We start from the raw sequence: 5,092 nt of genomic DNA, 5'->3' as shown, positions 1-5,092 counted from the left end.
ATAAAATACTTGCCCTACTAACCTCTCAGGGCTTTTGAGAAAATAAAATTAATGTGAATGGTTTTGCAAGCTGTGATAAGGTAGGGAGAGCAAGATTGGAAACTTTCAATAACACCGATTTCCACCATGCTATTTACTTCCAAAGAGAGTCCTGTGTCCTCTGTACTGCCAGTCAGATTTTTAACCTTTACTCTCTCCCAGTGCTGACAGTGAGGAATCTCTCAGCTCCCTTACCCTGTTCAGATTAATAACCCTCTTTTCCTTTCCATTTTAGGAAGACGGACAGCAGGTGTTGGGTTCTCTGCTCCATGATCTCTGCTGACTCAGGCTCCTTCTTCATTTCCCCAGGGAGGAAGAAAAAAACAGCAATAACACATGTGTGAATATTGACATAGCTTTACCAGAGGTTAGGTGGAGAGCATGGTGTCTCTTCTGAAGGGACAAAGATTAAGCCTCTTCTACCAAAGCATGGAAGGCAGGTGTATTGGTGGGGAGGCACTGGGGCGTGGGGGTGGGGTGGAGTGGGGTGAGGTGGGGGGATGACCAACAGGCCGTTCATGAGAGCTAGATTCCCACTGCCCTTGGGCTTTGACAACGGAGAGACCTGGGACTAGTCCCCCTGATCTCGCCAGGAAAAGGAGATGAAAATACCGGGGGTGCCAAAATAATGTATACAAGTAGACACTTTGGTCTACGTTGTTCAAGCAGTAGTTTGCTGTAATCAGAAGTGCCTGGCTGCTGATGGTAACCATTTTGCGCACTGATTGTAATTGCAGAAGTCACTTGTATTCATCTTTTGTTATTGGTATATAGTGAGTACTACAATTTTAATACAGTTTTCCTTTCTTAAAATGTCTATACATTTTTTTGGCACCCTCTATAGTTACCACAGTAGTCTCTGAACCTCACAAGTTATTGGAGGGTCAGACGTAGAAAGAGACCCCAGGACATTGAGTTTTATTGAGGATTTTGGTGCATTTAAGAATGAAAAAAATATGCCAAAGCAGACCTCAGAAACTGCCATATTTTTTTTTCAGATATCATCATCATCCATTCTTTTTATTAAAATTATTCTTTGCGATTCCCTGTTCATCACATTCAGTGTGCCAGTGATTTTTTTGTCTATTATCATATTTTTTTATTAGTTTCAGGTGCACAAAACAATGTAAAAGTTAGACATTTATCATTTATATCCCTCACACTGTGTCAGCCTCCCCATCCACTATCCCTCTAACATTGCACACAGCCATTACATTTCCACTGTCTCTATTAGAAACTGCCATATTTTAATGTCTGCATTAAACAATCTCATTCATTTGATGGATAATAATACTATGTAACTTATGATCAATAAAAATGTATTTATTCATCATACACTACAAGGAATGGATTTGATATTACCTCTAAATAAGTGATTGAACTGACACGATTGAAAGTTTTCATTATAGAAAAACTTACCAAAGTTTATGTGAGGCCTTCCTGGTACCCCTGGGAACAGGCTTGATCCTGTTTCTGAAAAGGCTCAGGTTGATAGAAATTACTCTGTTAGTGCACTTTCCTAATCCCATGTTTAATCATACTAGGGTTAAATGGCACATCCTTGTTTTGAATTACTTAAATGTATTATTTAACAATTTATGTGTTTATTTGTCATATTCAAGTAACTGTAGACACCTCAGGAATGAGATCAAAACACAGGACAAATCAGTTAACAAAATTTCATTTGGCCTCAGCTGGTCAAATACATGAACCTTTTTGTGTCACGAAAGCTGGACTGCGGGACAACCTTGACGGTTCCGATCATCCGGCAACCATATGATATCCTTGAACTTCGACTTCAAAATGAAAATATAAATTTGTGAAAGTAAAGCTCTGCTTCAACTCACATACTCTTGGTCACTATTAAAACAAATAGAAACCTCCCGCCAGAAACCTAAATCACCCAGCCCGGAAACTATTTTCAACAATACACCATCCCTAAAACTGGCAGTGCATTTTGTTTCTTTTATTCTAAACCATTTACTAACTCTTTTCACGGAAGCGGAGCTCAAGGTACCGTGAAAGGATAATGAACGAGGAAGAGACCCAAGCGTCCAAGTTTTCACATTTCCGAGTGGCGGGCGGAACAGATGAGAGGGAAAGGTGAAATCTTGTTTCACCTTAAGTAGAAATTTGGGAGAGGCCCTACCGACGGCTCCTCGTTAGTATAGTGGTTAGTATCCCCGCCTGTCACGCGGGAGACCGGGGTTCAATTCCCCGACGGGGAGAACAATGTGTTTTACTAACAGCTTCCTATTTTTCAGTGTAATTCAACTGAACACCATTGCTGACACACACAGTATGCTAATGTATTTTGTATGTCTTTACAAAATAACTTTAAAGCTTAATGCTCACAGTGAAACAAAAGCTTACACAGAGAGTAAATGCTTTATATTGTTGGCAAAAAGGGAAGGGAGAGAGAAAGAAAACGTTCAGACGGGCCTCTGGGATCGCTTCCAGCCGCTAGCTGGCAAAGGTCTGGGCGTGCGCACAGGCGCCCGGACAAATTCCAACTCGAGGGAGGTCATGAACTCAGCGCAAACCCCTGGGGGGAAGGGAAAGAAAGGGCGGAGTCTCCGCCCCTAACGGGGAGGGTGAAAACGGAAATCTCTTGCTCAAGTGGAGGAAGGACTGTTTTCCTTTGACGCTGGGGTCTCGACTAAACGGAAGCTCTATTCTCCCACCTCCACTAGTTCCATCCCAAGCAAGGCAGAGGGTCAGCTGTCAGGAAAATCTTGGCGCTAAAGGAAGCAATCTCTAATCGACGTATACTTGGAGGAGGGGCCAGGAAAAAAAGGAAGAAAAGGTGGTGGGCACCCGGAAGATAGCCATATTACTCGAGTCCTAAGAAACTGCGAGAGCCACAGCCCAGCAGGACCTCGTGGCGCAACGGTAGCGCGTCTGACTCCAGATCAGAAGGCTGCGTGTTCGAATCACGTCGGGGTCATAGTGTTTTTCTTTTCCTTCTAAACACTGGCTTCTTATAAACGTGGATGTATTCCCGCCATTTTTTGAAAAGGCCTGTCCTTTTAGGATTAAATACTTCTCGTTCAAATGTTATCCTAGTAATCGTTACTCTGCAAAACGATGAGGCTCACTATATATCTTAGAGCCTTAAAGCTGATGTATTTTTGTACAGTTTGGCCTTGGAAAGTGAGTTTTCTCTTATTTAACATGCATAATGCGTAGAACTATAGCTGTTACTGCTGTGCATTAGTGGGCATATTAGTCCACGGTGGTCCTTCACACGTAATGTACAACATACCGTACAAACTGTTTTTTAAAAAACAAATTTAGACCGGTTTGCTTGAAAGCAAGTAAAATAGAGTACAGTTTTTAACTTTGAATATTATAATAGTTTACACGTTTTAATCCGTGTGCCATGCCCTGTAAACAACCTTACAACGTGATTAATGTTCTGCTTTTACAGATGAAACTGTGGCACACAGGAATAGTGACCTGCCAAAAGTCACCCAAGGTTCCAACCCAGGTGACTGACTCCAGATCCCCTTCCTTACCAACTGTTTTATAATAAAGGTGGAAACAAACTGTTGAAAGAACGTGCTGTTGGCCTTACATGATACACTAATACACCTTTTATATTTTCATCAATTCATGCAAGTGGTGACAAGTTAGATACCACTTTCAACTAGAGTATTAATCTCTTTAATAGCAGGGAGCAAACTTTACTCATTCACCTTTGTAAGCTTCAAAATTCTTAATAATAAATAGTTCCTTAGAGGCATACGTCAAATATTTGATGTACAAAAAAATGAATTAGAAAGAGCATGAGATATTAATGTTTTTAGAGTTTTATTGGATATGTTCCATAAAAGTCTCTGAGTTTTTCTGTTCAGTGTTTTAAAACTATCAAATATTAATTTCTTATGATTTAATCTAATATAGCAGTATAGCTGTGTGGGGACAGAATCCCAGAGAGCAGTTTCCAGGCTCTCGGCCTCACCTGGAAAGGTGCTGGCTTGGGTAGTGGATGCCCATTGGCTGTGACTGGTTGGCCATCCGCTGTAACCAGTTAGACAGTTGGCCACAGATATAACTGCCATGGCTACGTTAGTTGGTTGGCAGGCAGAAAAGCGGATGGCAGATTGCGGATCGTACCACTCCTACTTCGTGTGTTTTGCCTAGCGGTCAGGGAGACTGGGGTGCAGGAAGACCCCTTGTTGGGGTATTGGTGGATGTTTGCTTTTGTATCTCCAACCCAGCCGCCAGCGAGAATATAGTGGTATGACTCCCCTACATATGGCTCCATTGGTGTTCCTTTTTGGCCTCACCATATCCTGCGTTCTTATGCAGGGAGCGGGACCAGAGTCCCTGCATGACAAGCTGGATACTGTATTTTCACTTTGTGTAATTTGTCCTTCCATTTGTTTGAAGTGAGGTTAGATCATCCATTGTAACCAATACTTATGGACCACCAACTATGATGAGCCTGATACTGTGCTAAAGCACTGAGGAAAAAGGATATACTGAGAAAAATGGGGTTTTTTTTGAGCAGCAGGAGACAGATATGTTAAGTAACCAAATACCATAATATGTTGGGATAAGTGCCATGAAAGCAGCATGAACAGAGTGGTATGATGGTACTAAAATAGGGACATTAACTCTGCCTTGGGTAGTTCAAGAAGGCCTCAGAAAGGAGGATTTTGAAAAATAATGAAAAGTTTGCTATGTGATTTTAAGGCATTTATTCATCCAATGGACAAATCTGAATGCCTTCTAGGAGTCAAGCACTTGCCACTTAACATCTCTGTGATGTGATTTGTTCAACTACAAAAGTACAGGTTTATATTAGTTTGCCATAGGGCTGCTATAGCAAAATACCACAGATTAGGCAGCTTAAACAACAGAAATTTATTTTTTCACAGTTCTGGAGGCTAGAAGTCCAAGATCAAGGTGACAGCACAGTTGGAGTCTTCTGAGACCCGTCTTTGGCTTATAGATGGCCACATTTTAACTGTGTCCTCACATGGTCTTTCTTCTGTACTGTCATATCCCTGGTGTCTCTCTGTGTGTGCAAGCTTCCTCTTATTAA

General features: G+C 41.6%; 2 non-coding genes across 2 annotated transcripts; both read left to right on the top strand.

Annotated features, from left to right (window-relative positions):
* Window positions 1-2,195: 2,195 nt before the first annotated feature.
* Window positions 2,196-2,267, top strand: TRNAD-GUC (transfer RNA aspartic acid (anticodon GUC)). The gene has a single exon. It is a non-coding gene; the product is annotated as a tRNA-Asp (tRNA).
* Window positions 2,268-2,914: 647 nt separating this feature from the next.
* On the top strand, window positions 2,915-2,986 carry TRNAW-CCA (transfer RNA tryptophan (anticodon CCA)). Its single transcript has one exon. It is a non-coding gene; the product is annotated as a tRNA-Trp (tRNA).
* The last annotated feature ends 2,106 nt before the right edge of the window (window positions 2,987-5,092 follow it).

The sequence above is a fragment of the Rhinolophus sinicus genome, chromosome 1 (assembly GCF_057876585.1).
Source record: "Rhinolophus sinicus isolate RSI-liver-muscle chromosome 1, RSI-T2T, whole genome shotgun sequence".
NCBI classification, from domain to species: Eukaryota; Metazoa; Chordata; class Mammalia; order Chiroptera; family Rhinolophidae; genus Rhinolophus; species Rhinolophus sinicus.
The sequence above is the reverse complement of the archived record's forward strand: the minus strand, read 5'-3'. Positions and strand labels throughout refer to the sequence as shown.